The 15,783-nt window shown below is 35.1% G+C and overlaps 1 long non-coding RNA gene across 1 annotated transcript; it reads right to left on the bottom strand.

Moving 5' to 3' along the window:
• Positions 1 to 20: 20 nt before the first annotated feature.
• LOC146761065 (uncharacterized) lies at positions 21 to 3,482 on the bottom strand. The gene is made up of 3 exons (XR_014945358.1): positions 3,334 to 3,482; positions 892 to 993; positions 21 to 802 (listed from the first exon to the last, which is right to left on the bottom strand). It is a non-coding gene; the product is annotated as an uncharacterized LOC146761065 (long non-coding RNA).
• Positions 3,483 to 15,783: the final 12,301 nt, after the last annotated feature.

The following is a 15,783-nucleotide window of genomic DNA, read 5'->3' as shown; positions in this document are numbered from 1 at the left end:
TATTAAGACCTCTTTAGGGATTTTTTTTTTTTAGATAATCATCCAAACAAGGGGATTAAACTGTTTCTCAATGTCTAGTGATACTTTTAGCTATGCATACATGAAAGTAGTGTTAAAAAAAAAAAATCTGAAAGTGAATGAATTGAAGCTTCACCTTCAAAGGCTGTAAACCCCATCTAAGAGGGAAATAATAATGAAAATGATTATATAGTTGAGACCTTCCTCAAGCAAGCTTGCAAATACAAATGACACATACAGAAAAGATAATTTTTATCATAAACTTACAATACCCCTGTATAAAATACAACTTATAGTTCTGCTGTAAGCTGTCTCCAATCTAACACTGCACTCATACAGTCCTCAGTGATGCCCACCACAGCAGTTTGATACTTCATTTAGCTTTGGAATTGTGTTGATGGTCACTTGTAATACAAACTGCATGGAAACAAGCCAGGGTTCAGGAGCAGGTAAGGTGACTTTTAGGAACATACCCCCAGAAAACTTGAGAGCTATGATGTGTTGAAATCAGATGGAAAGAGGGAGGAAAAATAAAAATAAAATAAAAGCAGAAACAAATAATGAGATCTACTGACCTCTGAGAAGATCATCAAGAAGAGTTTAGCCAAAAGCAAGTCAAAACCATTATATCTGCAGGAGACAGCTTGCTGCTGACGTCACTGATTCTTTCCTCTGATTTAAATGGTATTCATTTTAATGGCATGACTGTGATCAGTCTTCACAGTAGCAAGGCCTGGTAAATGTCATCAAGCACTCCTATTCTTTACAAGTTGTTCCAGCAGCACTAAGTGTTCAAGGAGGGAAGAACTACATGTAATCATCAAGTCCATAATTTACAACTAAGTCTTACAAAGTTTACCTTCAGTGCCTAACCTTAACTCCTGATACAATCCCAGCTGGCTGCAGGAAGCTACCCCCATCCAATAAAAAAATTAAATCACATCATAGTTCTTGATGAAGGAAGAATGGCTGCATCTGAAAAACAGCAGGGAAGACAGTGAGAAAAATAATACTACAGCACTACAGACCCAGAATAGTAATTAAGAAAATATTTTCCCCTTCCCCTAAGAGTGTGATAATCAGTAACTCAGAAAGCCTTTTTAAAATCTTCATAACTTTCCCTCTGCTTTTTGTGTATATCAATGAATTCCATTAACATTCACACAGAAGTAGGTCTCAGATTAATGGGAAATGCTGAATTTAGGTACCACCATCCAAGTCAAACAAACAGATACTTAACTTAAGAGTGCTCTCCAAAAAGTAATTCCTGTATTTCTTGTTCTTACTTACTGTGTAAATATAGTAAAAGGAACATGGAAATTCCTTTAAAGTGTGCAGTAAAACTGTTTTCTACTATTTTGGCCAGTACCTGGTAAATTCCTGACGGTATACATTTAGATAAGGAATGTATTCTGTCATAGACTTGTAGGGGTTGGAGGGAAACTCTGGAGATCATCAAGTTCAAGCCCCCACTACAGCAGGTTCCCTATGTTTACAGATGAAAGTATGGCATATTTATACACGTACATGTTTAAACAAAATGCAAATATATACATGTATGTGTCAATGTTTATATACGAATAAGTAAGGTCAACAAATATCAGAGATGTGAGTTTCAGAACAAAATGAAAACTGGGAAACAAAAAACTATTATTTTGAACTGCGTCCTATTTCATTAGTCAGTTTATGATTATAGGTGAGCAAAGAAGCAAGCCCTGTACTAGAGCTTTGAGATTTCCCATTACCACAGCAATTCTCAAAAATTTTTGAGTGTCTCCTCTTTCCCATAATGCACCATCTCCTCCAAGTACATATTATGGAAGAATTCCAAGGTGTATTTATTTGCCTGCTATTGTATAATCTGTAAGAGATCTATGTATATGCTTAGTTTTTGTAAGAAAATACATATTATGTAGTATTACTGAAACGTAATTCTAGATCAAATATTAGGTTAAGCCTCTTTGAGTTTCTCTCTTCTTTTACCTGCTGCACTTAATTTCATAGGCAATCCTAGAATAGTGATTAAAGTCTCACTATTGGGTTTTCAGTCATTGACTGTATCATTATTTGCTCACACCACAGCCAGTGCTGTGTCATACAACTTGATTACTTCTTCCTTAGTAATATGCTGACATTGGAAGTATCATAGAATGGCTTAGGTTGGAACTGTGCATAGTTTCTCTCCTCGTAGAGGAGATTTTACTCACTGATTCAGAATTGTAGATACTTACATTGCAAAACTGATACTTAATGTCTTTGTTAACTAGCTTGTTGAGAAGATACGGGAAAATCAAACTTCATGCAATTGTACATCATCTCCTAATTTGATTATTGAACTACAGAGATCAAATTAAGTTCTGTTCTCTCAATAATGAATTTCTAAGTTAGTGCAAGCTGAAGGAGAAAATACAAAAAAAAACCAAACAAAAACAAACAAACAAAACTCTGCTGAACATACTTCTTTTAATATCACTCAAAGTCTAGAATACTAGTTACATTTTAGTTACCACCAAAGCTATGCCATCGGGCATAAAATTATCGTGAAAATGATTGAACTGTCTTGATTAAAAAGGGAACAGTGGCGTTAGCAAGTTAAATTACTTTAGTGCTTCTCAGCACTAAATGGCAGCCTATAAAAATATTTCTGAGCTCATTTACTTCCCAAGTATAAACTTGTACAGCAGTTGCTTATAATGAATATATAACTCCAGCTATGTCTTTCTACACAGTGTAGTAAAAGTGGTGAATGAAAACAGGAAACATGATTGCTTTGGATCAAAGCCGCTGACGTTTTTTTTCTCTGGTAGGAAAATTATACGATGTTATGCTTGTTGGTTCATTAGCACAACATCTGCACAGTAGTCAGGTATCCACCTATTCCCAAGTGAATAACTGTGGCAACAACATTTTTTTTTTTTTGTTTGGTTGGGTTTTTTTTGACATTTAAGCAGAGGAAACCTGTATCTGAATTTTTCAGACACAACTAATCCATGAGTTACATGCCCAAAACTGCATGCTGCTAAGAGCCACAGGTCACTGTGTTTCTCAAAATGCTGAGGTGAGAGAAGACAGAGCCCTCTCAGTGGTGCGAAAAGCTGGAGGGGAAATCTACTCTCTGAGTGTCTCCAGGCAGCAGGTCCAAATATACAACAAGTCTGCCTCAACCAGTCCATGCCACCACCTTCTGCTAGTGCCAGTCACTTTTACTATGAGTAGAAGAGCTCCCTCTAAAACCCAAGGCTCCCAAGAGACACATATGGAACATTTCAACACTAGCTGATTCCAATATAAATTAAAAATTTAATTTATACTTACATGAATTTGAACATTCAGATATTCAGATTCAGAAGATATTAGACTTCATTATTCCTTTTAACAAAAGTCACAGCACCTTGCAAAGAAAGTAGAGTACGCATTCTCCACAAGCAGAGTGAACTCTTGTATACTAAGTAATAATAATAATCCTTTAAAGATTAAAAAACTGTATTAAATATTGTGCATAAAAAACACTGCAGTTTTTTCTTTATTCTTGTTACAAAAATTTAAATGCACATTTGATGGTTAATTTGGGGTCACTTGAATTAATTTCCAATTGCATTTTTAATAATGTGTTTAGAAATTGTAATTATACGCCATTCACAATTACAAAATATTTATTGCATCTAATATTTTAAATAGTTTTACCCTCTATTTAGAAAATAATGTAATTTAAAATAGTATTTTGGATAAACAATCTGGTCAATGGGGATGATGACACTGATGAGCAATAACTTAATGCAGTGAAATCTGAATTACCTTAAGCATTTTTTGAGTTCAGGAAATTTCTCATCCCTGGAGGTATTCAAGAGACCTGGGGATACAGAACAAATGAACATGGTTCAGTGATGGGACATGATAGGGCAGGTTGATGCTTGGATTTCATAATCCTGAATTTCTTTTCCATCCCATATGATTCAGGAATTTAAATGGTCACTGCTTAGACATATTTTCCCTTCAAAGTTTCTTCATTGGAAATTGACATTTTTTCAGATATTTGCATGGCAAAGAAATTAGACCAAGCTGCAGCTAGAAGAACCCAAGAAAGAATGAAATATGAAAATTTGGATGTTAGCATCTCTTTTAAGCTACCTAGAATAATTGATTTTATTCATTGTGTTTTATTAAATAAGAATCAATATTTCAGTACTAACCAGTTAAGCACATATATCTGTATACACTAATACTATTCAATAATTATTAGAATATAAGAAAGCGATTTCTGTGGTTGAATACAGATATGTCTTTCTTTCCATTTTAGATGCCAAGCATATCTGATGCATCAGTCAGGGCCAGCAGGTATAAATGCAAGGCCTAGAAAGACCATGATATACTTGGATATCCAAAATGCCAGCAGATATCAAGTTAACCATTGTAATTCTTTGGTTTCTTTCCTTATTCCTGTTTGAGATATTTAATTATTCAGTTAGGTTTTTAGCTAATTAAGTTTTATGAATAAAATTTTACTATTTTTTAACTTAAAATGCATTCAAATTTAATACTGCCTTTGTCTCTGTAGTACCTGCTAACCTTCTGCTAACTAGTCTAAGCAACATTAGTATTTTCACTCATATACATTAGGACTCTCCTTGTAAGAATTTCTTATTCCAGTTACAGTGTTCCATAAATCTTAGCAGTTACAGCTTCCACCATGACTCAGTCTCACCTTGTGAACTAAGAACATTTTGAGTCAATTCCATCATTGTTCCTATCTCCTGCTACACCTGAGAAGGCATTTGATCTCATACAATATGAAGTCGTTGCTATTGTTCTAAAAATGGCCTCTACTGCATTTTCTGTGTGAACCATTTCTGAAAATTAGGATGGTTGAATCTGTGGTCAAGTCAGTCATTCTAAGAAAGCTCATAAAATCCCAAGAGACATGCAAAGAACAATCAATCCCTACATCAGGAAGTAAAAAGGAAGTGCCAACCCAGTGGAAATTTATTTATTACACGTTTGAAGTCTGCTGAAATAACAAAAAGTTGGACTTACTTAACTGTCAAATGGAGCATATACAAAGGCAATGGAATTAAATCTTATTTTCAGACAGGGAATGGTATTCATGTAGGTTTTTAAAATGGATTTTTTTTTTTAAGTCACTCCTGTAGAAGTTGAAATAAAAGCAAATGTGATCAGATGAATTACATTAGGCACCATTGAGAAGCTTTTCTTGAACTGTAGCCTTGCAGGAAATTGGCTAAATGTAGCCCCTTGACGCCAAGGAGGTCATGAGCTCTGCGTCAGTGCTAATTCATTTTTTGTGACCACGTTGTCTTGGGAAATCCCAATTCCCAGTGCTGATGTATAAAACAAGACCATAATATGCCAAACATGAATGAAAATTAATTTCCCTAAACCTGTAAGGAGCGTATGAATATAGAACATATTCTGTATATCAGTAATAATTTTATGCATCCCTGAATACAGAAATCACAGTGCTGGCATAGACTTTTGAGCATATAAAACTTTGGGCTACGTTTTTACCAGGTTTAATGAAATCAGGGATAATTCTGAAGAGTTTCACTTAAGAGAGAAAAAATAAAAATCTTTTCTTCTAACATGCAATTACCACACAAACTAGAATTCAAGACACTGTAATTCAGGATGGATTTTCAAAGCCTGTTGAAACTGCCTGAAGGGTCTCACCAGTTCTAACACCTACTCCACCCATCAGCATTATAGCTGTTTGTCTAGCCAGAGCTCTCCTGAAGTAGTTTCTTCTTTAAAAGGAATGAGGAAAAGCATGCCACAAGAAGCCACTAAAGTCATGAAAGTCAATGATGAAGGGTTCCATAGAGTCACACCTGAAATGGCACAACAGGCGTATTCCTGAATCCACTGCCATCCACAGAGCAGCCTTCAGAACTGCCTTTTGCAGAATTCAGAAAAAGGATGAATTAAGCAGCAGGGCAGAGAGGTATAAGAAGTTAAGAGCTCTGCTACAAAAATGACATAAGTCAGTAGGCAACAGAGGAGCTCTTAGGACTGGGACATACATGAATCATCATCAACAGGGATCACCAATCCATTAAAAAAACCTGAACATATTTACTGGATATATTACTTGAGGGGGGTAAAGCACATAAATGTACCTACCACAGTAACAGATACAACTTGATACTAGGAAAGAAGTTGTCTGATAATTGCATACAGGAGTTTATTTCCATTTATCTCTTTTGTGCTTCCATATTGGCAAGAAAGTAATTGCTAATAATTATAATTAATTAATAGCCAGTGTTTTTTCTCATTTGTTTGTTTGGTTTTTTTACACTATTATTTTAATTTTATTTTTTTAACTATTATTATTATTATGAGAACCAACCCAACCTCTTCTACTGAAAACTTGACAGCAATTATGGGTTTTATGTAAACCACTACCTACCCAAGTGTAGCACAAGCAGAACTGCAAATTCTCTTCACATTTTCTTCTTGGTCTATACTCGTTTGCCACTTTCTTTAGTCTCTTCTTGGTTTCGTGCCCTGCCACTGCATATTAAAGGAATATGTTACCACATCCCACTGACAGTGGTTTTATTTGTTATGTGTTCTTTAAATAATCCACATAAAAATAATGGACATTAAGGAGGTCTGAATTCCAAAGAGCAATTAGATTTCAAAGAGATTTTAAAATAATGACTTTCAGAGAGGTGACACTGAAAACAACAATTCAGATAACATCTGCAAAGAATAATCTGATGTCTATCAGCACAACTAGTATGATTATGGTGTCAACACAGATCCCTTTTAAAATGGAAAGAGGCTAAATTATTACCCAGTAGTGGCTTTTAGTTATCAAGATGACTTTCGTGCAGAAAGCTAAAAAGCCAATCCACTATACTGAACACATTTTAAAGATACATGATCAAAAAAAGCATTTGAATTTATCCTACTTAATACTTCAGAGCAAGTAAATTCATAGGTACTTCATAGCATAGACAAGGGATTGATTTGCAGAGCTGGCAGTATCGAATATAAATTGCCTGAGGCAAGGCAAAGAAAATAAGTAAAATAAATAAATAAATAAACAAAAGTAAATGGTAGGCATCCCAGTCCTTAACATCCCAGTTAGATGTTAAGAAAGATTTTGTTGGCCAGTCCTCTACAGTGCTTTTTCTGAACACAGTGTGTGAATAGCAGCTACTGTCTCTTTGGGGGGAAAAAAAAAAATAAAAAAAATCTAATAAAATTTGTCTTCAGTTACTTGTGAAAAAGAAATTGTGGTTCAAAGCTCTTGGCTTTTTTCCACAATGCCACTTGAAATAGGTGAATTGTGCGTTTGGAAAGAAGATTTTCTCCAAGGTCACAGAAGAGCAAGAGTTTCTCACTGTAGTCAGGGCATTAACTTCCATTAATAAACAGTTTTTATAATGCATTCATAATGTAGTCTTTAATCCTTTTCCAGACCTTATAGTTAATTCTTCCTTTAAAAATAGTAGAACTGCACAATCCTATATTTTGAGGGCTGGAGATGTATTTCCTGCCTTGTGAATAACAACATGTATTGGCAGGTTGTGACAGTAGGTAAGCAGGCATTTACTACTGTTTTCTCAAAAATCACAGAATTGTAACAATTGGAAGGGACCACTGGAGATCATCAGTCCAGCCCTCTGCTGTACCCTACAGTAGGTTACACAGGAAGGCATCCAGGTAGGTCTTGAATATCTCTAAGAGAATGAGAATCTACAACCTCTCTGGACAGCTTCTTCCTATCACACTCACAGCAAAGAAGCTTTCCTCACGTCTGCATGCAACTTATGTACCAGTTAGTGCCTACTGCCCCTTATTCTGTCAGTGGGCACCATTGTATCCCAAGAAGCTCATTCAGGAACCACTGGGTTTTGGTTATGACCAGCTGACATCACCACTTTATAATGACAAAGCAAGAATTTATGTAGCACCCAGCATAAGAGAAGTTCTCTGGAGGGAAATTTCATGGAGGTGTAAGGTATCAACCCTCAAAATCCAAGTGATCAGGCAGAGACAATCTGGAGAGCATTCTTACACTCCATGCCAGCACAAAACAAGCCATAAAACATTCTACTGCTCCACAGCAAGTGTTGAATGTTTAATACAAAACAAAAACCACAATGACTGCAGCACACACAGAAGTTGTATGCCAAAAGCTTGAACAACATTCAGTTCGGGGAATTAGAAAATAAGTATACACATGATCAGAATTAGAAATTATCTTAAAGGTTAAGCTAGCTCAGAAAGATATATCATTTATAAAGTTAAAATTTTAGCTTACTCTTTCAACTTTTTCTTTATTAAATAAATGAGAATATTTAAGTGTTCAAATAATGTTAAATAAATATTCTTACTTATTTTCTTAATACTTCCTACCAGATCTGAAATGTCAAGTCTTGAAAGTGCTTATCCCCCTTCCACCTACAATCCATTTGGAGCACTTTAAATTCTGAGCTTTGTTTTGATCAATAAGAAGGTGATTTGTATTACTGCAGGTTTATAATGACTTGGCATCAGGTTTGTAGGCTTTTTGCACCACCATTTAAAACTAAACCAGAATACTTCTGTTTTGGGACCAATGGAAACAGATCCTATTCTTTCCTTATTTATCTATCTGAATAATCTTTTTGTTTGTTTGAATTTCCATGCAAAATCTGTTTCAGGTCACCTTCTGGCAATTCTAACCTCTTTCCTACTTCATCTGACCTACAAGATATGCCTATCTTTCATGCTGTCTTGCAGAGGGGAGGTTTGGGCAGAGAAGAGACAGCAAAGGGAAGAAATTTTTTCTTAGATCACCAGTCATCCAGATAAGCCGGGAGACCTTCCCTAGCAGGGCATTTAGGGTTCTGTTTATGCTGACTTCAAAAGGCATTGAATTCCACATTGGGGTAAAAAGATATATATAAAAATATAAATATAAAAATATGCATATTTTTCCTTCTATGTGTGTTTTTATTGTTTGTTTTAGTATCTGGAAATATTAACACTAAAATGCAGCTCTTCACAAATTCAGATGATATTTTGACCCCCCAATCTTAGTCAAACATTTTTTCACTTTTAAGTAGTATACATAATTTGAAGCCCAAGCAGAATGTCAATTTTCCAAGTTAATTAGTTTACTCAAGGGCTGCCACACACGTATGTAGTAGGTCAGACAAAACGCACATTAGGTGTTGTCCCACATCCCAAGGATGTTATTTCATGTGTCAACAGTACAGATTTTATTAGTCCCTAGAGTTGCACTAATTTTAACATCTGCTAAACTCATTTTCTTACATTTTAACTACTCTATGAAGGTCATAATTAGGAGACAAATCCTCCTTCTCTTCATAATGGAGGAAAGTTTTACACAAGCTTTTTAAAACATGATGAAAGCAATGCAATCAGTTTGAGTTTTTCTTTCCATTCAAGGCAAGGCAAACTGCCCAAAGCTGTGATCTTTGCTCCAGCCTCTCAGTATTTAGAAGATGGCTACCTAATCACTGACACTTAAAATTATGTATTCTGCCATCTCCTAAACTATAGGAATAAGCTAATGAACACTTGCTTCACTGAAAGTTTTCTGAAGTCATCTACAGCAATAAATCACTAACGTAACTCTTTAAACAGACCTCCTATGAAGAAACATCTTACCCTTAGAATTTATATTTAAGCTGAAATTTTTTTAAAAGGAAGGAATAGGAATTAGGAAGATATGCATACATCTGGAGAAACCACCATCTTTTCAGATTAAGCAGCAAGTATTGAAAAGGATCTAAAGTGGGGCTTATGAAATTAAGCATCCAAACTGCCATCATAATCAAAGTATGAGTACCTGATATTCACTGCTTTCACATAAACGATTTTTTCAAATGAATACCCAAGAAGCAAGCCTGGAAGCAAGTTTCACAGAATCAGAAGATCTTGCACATGCCATTACAGACATACCTTCCTTTCCAATTTTCATACCATGAAGCTAATAACACCCATGCCAACTCTCCCAATAATTCTGATAATACTGGTTATAACCAGTGTCCACATGAAATGCATGTGAAAACTTCTCATTACTGAGACTCCTTTTTCCAGTCTCTTAGAAGTCAGAAAAACCACTGTCTCCTCACCTGACAGCCACCAACAATTACTTTTTTCTGTTTATTATGTGACAAATCTTATTTATTGTTTAGTTGGCTATACTGGCATTGTGCTTACAATATAATGTTAGACAATTCACAAACCTTCAGTATTGAGACTCTCTAGGAATTTATCTAGCCTCCCCTTCAAAAGTCCCACTTCTCTCATCGAATTAGCCAAAAAGGACAACTCCATATTTATTTGCAGATTCACAAGAAAACTGCCATGACATCAAGACAGTAAACAGCAATATGGAGAAATTCTACCGGTTATACCCGTTATACAGGTTATACAGCCCTGTGCCAACTGCAAAACTGAGTTAACGGGACCAGACACCCACTGTCCCTCTTGCCCTGTCCAGGCATATTCCTCACACCACAGCTGACTTCGAATGAAATGAAGCATCAAGGAAAATATTTGATTTTATCCCTACTCTTAACATGACTTACAGGAGAATGGGTTATAACTGCCCTACTCACTTTTAAGATTTCATGAAGAAATAATTATGCATGTTACCCTGCAAAATACCGTTGCTCTTAATTCAGATCTTTTAGCTAAGGTTGCACAACAGCATTACTTTACAGAACATTCACTTATAAACACCCGTAACACCACCATAAAAGTCATATCCTGAGATACTGTCATCTTGTTGCAGGACTGAAGAAAGAGTCAAAAATGACTTGGTGGCTATTTTAAAAGGCTTTCCTTTAACAGCACTCTTAAAGGAATTTCCTGGTATTGTCTTTGGAAAGCTTTATCAACTGTTCATTTTTCACCAGGGCCTAAACTGACAGCATAATTTTTCATCGCACCCAAGTTTGAGTGCTACCTTCCATTTTCAATAATACTTAGGCTACAAAAGGTTAAAAGATACAGTTTTCAAATCTGGAATTCCAGGTTTTAAATCTCTTCAAAATTGTTTCTGTGGAGCACTACAAGGCAAAAAAAAAAAAAAAAAATAAAAAATCATAAATCCATCTTGAAGAACACACTACCTGTTTCCATGGATCAGCAATGTTGTACAGTATTTTAGCACATTTACTTCCTTTCCCCCAGTTCCATGCACATGCATTTTTCACAACAAATATCGCCTTCTGCATCTATTTACCTAGACTAGGATATTTACATATGCTGGGTAATGCTTTCATGCTTTCTAGCTATTAAACTCCATTTCAATTCTAATGCATGTATTTGAGGATCAAGTTTGTATTAGAAATGTCAAGAAGGATATCAAGTTATTCACAGTAATGGAAGTATTACTTTAAAAATTACACAGTAGGCTGCTTGGACTTCTGGGGATTGCAGGCTTAGTTTTAATTTGTTTTCTCTTATCACACAGTTAGTGTAAGCAGGGTGTTAAATACACGACTATTAATATAATCAAAATCTCTCAGGCAATACATACACAACTGGAATACTTCTCTGTGACTTGGAATGAAGTAATTTTCTTAATTACTAGGCATCAAATAAATGCACAAAACTCTCCCAATGCACACTAGTCCAAACAATTTGAAAATCTGTCCACAGCTTGTATGTTTTTCATTTCTCAGGTGTTATAGAGATTTTCTTCTCTTTGCCTATATGCTTCTCTTTCTGTTCCAAGGAACATACACCTGCTAGTTCATAACTGTCTTACATACCTAGGAAATAAATTCAGCTATTTTCTGCAGAAATCTCAAGAGTAGTTATTTACTGCTTCTTTTAAAACCCAGTTTTCCTGCTGATTTGTCCTAGAGAACACTAGCTTCATATCTGATTATGGAATTATTTCATTTACATTATTCATAGTGCTTCTCTGCCTACAAGCATCATGTATACCATCATATCCTAGATGCGTAGCTTGATCAGTAACTTAAGGATACCTCTGTTTGCTGTGTCACAAATTGCCTTTTCTTAAGATGACTGTGTATTCTCTCATAACAGCCATTGTTTTTTAAACAATTTGTTCTTCATAATGTCTCCACCACATTCATCACACATCTATCAGTTCTCTTCAACACTTCTGTATGATACATTTTCTTGTTTCTTTTGTTTTGTTGTTTTTGTTTTGTTGTTTAGATTTAAGTCTTGATTATTTTTCCCCCCATATATAGGAACCCACTCTATTTAAACTGGCAGTCAGCACTTCCAAAACATTGTATGTAATATGGTAGACTATGTATTGCATAGACAGAAAACACAGCAGGACAAAAGAAAAAGAGGTGATCAAAGAAAGTTTCTCTGCGTGTCCTCCAGAAAACCCACAGTACATTCTAAAAGATCAAGATGCGAATCACCCACACTCAATTCCAGAAAAAAGAAAATGTACTATTAAATGATAGCACAGATTTTGCGGGGAAAAAAAAAAAAAAAAAGTGTATTATCAGATAGTTATGATCATACATCTAACCGGTTTATGACAGAATCTACTCTAGTGGGTGCTTATGATGGGCAAAAAGTGCTCAAGAGAAGTGGGTCACTCTTCAGTCATCCTTGGGATCGAAAAATGAGGAATGTACTAAGTCTGTCTATACAGAAAAGAATTCCTCAAGCAGCAGATCCCACAGATGTCTCAATCTTTCTTCTGAAATAAGCCCTGTATTCAGGTCACAAGTGAAGCTTAGGCACACAAGCTCACACTATTCCTCCTTTTCATGGGAGTCCAAGAAATCAGTTGGAAACACTGTGCACAATCTCACTGAAAGCAGATTACTACTAAATAAACCTTTGGAGCCAAATTGTAAACAGCCAGAAACATTCAGCCAGTTTTCTGTAAACAGCCGAGTCACGCACAAGCAGAGGACAGCAGTCTTCTGCAGAAGGTTTTGGTTGATATTTAACAGAGTTACCTTTTAAACCAGCAAGTGGTCACAGGTATTATCATTGCAATTTGATTGCACAAACAGAAAAACACTTCAAAAAAAATCAGCCACGACCTGTTCTAATCTGGTGACGCTGAGAGACTGATGGAACAGAATAAATCAGAAGGAAACTCAGCCATTCTCCTTCTAAAATATGAGAGGTAGATTTATACCCAGTTTATCGTCAGCCCTCACAAATAAATAGAAAAAAATTAATTCACCTTGAGTTTACTCAGTGTGACAGACTTCAGTGCAAATGCCTTGCTTGTTTGCTTCTTTCTGCTCTACACTTACCTTCCATTAACATACTTCAAGAAGGAATTAAACTAATCATGGGAATGACTTCCCTGACCTCCAAAAGCTTGAAAGATTTAAAACTTGTATTTACTCAAAGCAATAGTGCTTATTTTATCCAAAGTAATTCTTCTTATTTTGTTGGGGCTTCTAACTTTTTAAAATTTTATCTACTAATTTATTACTAAGTGAATGCATCATATCACACCCACAGGAATTCTGTTTAACCAGCTCAGTCTTTTAATCTTGCCCTTTCAACTGTACCTTAAATGTAAACTAAATTACTGTAAAACAGTCAGCGCTACAAAAACAAACGTTTAGTGAATTGGACGCAATTCAGGTTCAGACTGCTCTTGCAAATTGCTTGGTGTAACTTCTTCAATTCCTGAGAACTTTCAGGTTGTACAGCAATACAAAAATGAAAATTGTCAACAGAATGAATACATTTATGCGTGTTTTCTGTACATTCTTTTTCTCCTGACCCGTCTCCCCCCCCCCCCCCCCAAACCCACGGCACAGATGAATTAATCAGTATCTGTTCTCTGTTTTGCTGATATAAGCCAAAGATGGCACTGTAGTATTTCTACACTCTAGGGTTTAGAACATTCATTTTCAGGTTTTACAGAAGATATCCCACAGACTATTTCACCACTTTTATTTTATAGTAATCGTGACTATTATTTGTAGTGTACATAACCTAAGACAATACTAAGCTTAGAATAGTCCTCTTAACTCTCCTTTTTTAAAGAATGAAAAATGGATTGTCTTCCAAAAACTGAAGACTGCTAAAGAAAATTGAAGAGATCAAAACAGAAAACTTAAGCATAACACAATCCTACTACTAGTGCAAATTTCTTAGAAACTTCAGTGAAGTATAAACCTAAAAGGAGGAAGCAAGAACCTTCAAATACCTCCAAGCATGAGGGTAAGACTGGTTAACCTATTTAGGGCACCTTGATATCTGTGATTAACATGCAAAAATGTTAGGAATTTTGTTATGGCATGAATTCTGAAAACAGTTCTACAAACTTAAATTCAAAAGATTTCTACAGAACTACAGATTTATTTCTCCAAGTTCTATAATTCATTTTTATCTTAACATTATCTTACATCGACTGTAAATTCAAAGATGTGATATCACATAGAAAAAACTAATAGATAAGGTCATTGTTGACTATTCTTAAACAGCAGTAAACTGGATATCTAGATTATTACTGGTCCAGCTAATGACTGATTTTTTTAATTTATGAATTAAGAAAACTAAGGTCATTTGGTTTATGCTTACTAAAACAAAACAACATTAGAAAAATGTTACAACTAATCTAATCTGAATATTTACAAAACATTTTATATCTAAAAACTACAGAACTAATTTTTGTTCTTATTACTTCCACATCAAACTAGTAGACATGATTGTAAGCCAATGGGAGAGGTAGAAAACAGGCTACACCTGCTTTCTCTAGGTTTTCATGTTTGCAAAGTTGGCAGGATGTTCTCCATATATGCCAAGGAATTAATCAAGAAGCACATTTAGCAGCTTTTACTGTGGATTGGCAACTACTGAACATCATCTTTGTCAGGAAGAGTTTGGTAATTTTTGTCAAATTCTTGTAAATGTTAAATATTCCCAAACCTCACCACTGTTAACAGCTAAAATATCAACAAGAGATGCACTGGAAGGGGAGAATTCTGAGGGACTCAACAGAATTAATTTCTGAATTGAAGCCTAATATGCTCCATCTTTAGATCTTGCAGTTACCAGCAACGTAAGTATGGACAAATCTTACTGTAAGTGAACAGAAAGAGCTTTTGTCTTAGATCAGTTGAGAGGGCAAATACACAGAGGATAGCACACTGAAACATTTGTCACACAGATCACTCTTAGCACTGAACTGTTATGGAACAAGGAAGGATGCAATATGAACTTTACAAAAGCACTTCCAAAGATTCCTTAGAACATTACTTAAGCTGCTAGCAGTGTACTAGTGGTTAGTTATTTTCTACAAGATTCTTTTCCAGCTTTAATTATAATTTTATAATTACACAATAAGTATAAGATATGATGGTCTTTTGTCTAAAATTGATAGCATCTTTCTCATCTCAAAATAAGTGTTCATTGTTTCAATTTCCTCAAGGGAAATGGCATTTTCTTACCCCGACATGTCATATTACAGGATGTAACAATACAGCTCATCCAAATTACTACAGGTTATCCAATTTTTCTCATCTACTGACGTTAGCCTGAAGATGTGAATAAAATAATAATAATAATAATAATAGTAAAAAAAAAAAAAAAAGGTCAACTTCATAGTTCCTATGTACCACTGAGAACTGTACAGTATTTTGTTCAGAAGCCTAACAGTAAGAAAGGCATTTCCATTCCTGATACTGAAAACATCAAGAAATCCTTTTTTTCTTCTTAAATTATGAAACCCTAAATAAATTCCAGTTTACAAAAAGATAAAAAGAAAATAAATCTCATGGATTGTGTTAAATTGTACAATTCCCATAT

The sequence above is a fragment of the Coturnix japonica genome, chromosome 4 (assembly GCF_054131305.1).
Source record: "Coturnix japonica strain WE chromosome 4, WE-NBRP24, whole genome shotgun sequence".
Lineage (NCBI taxonomy): Eukaryota > Metazoa > Chordata > Aves > Galliformes > Phasianidae > Coturnix > Coturnix japonica.
This window is presented reverse-complemented; position numbering and strand designations above follow the sequence as displayed.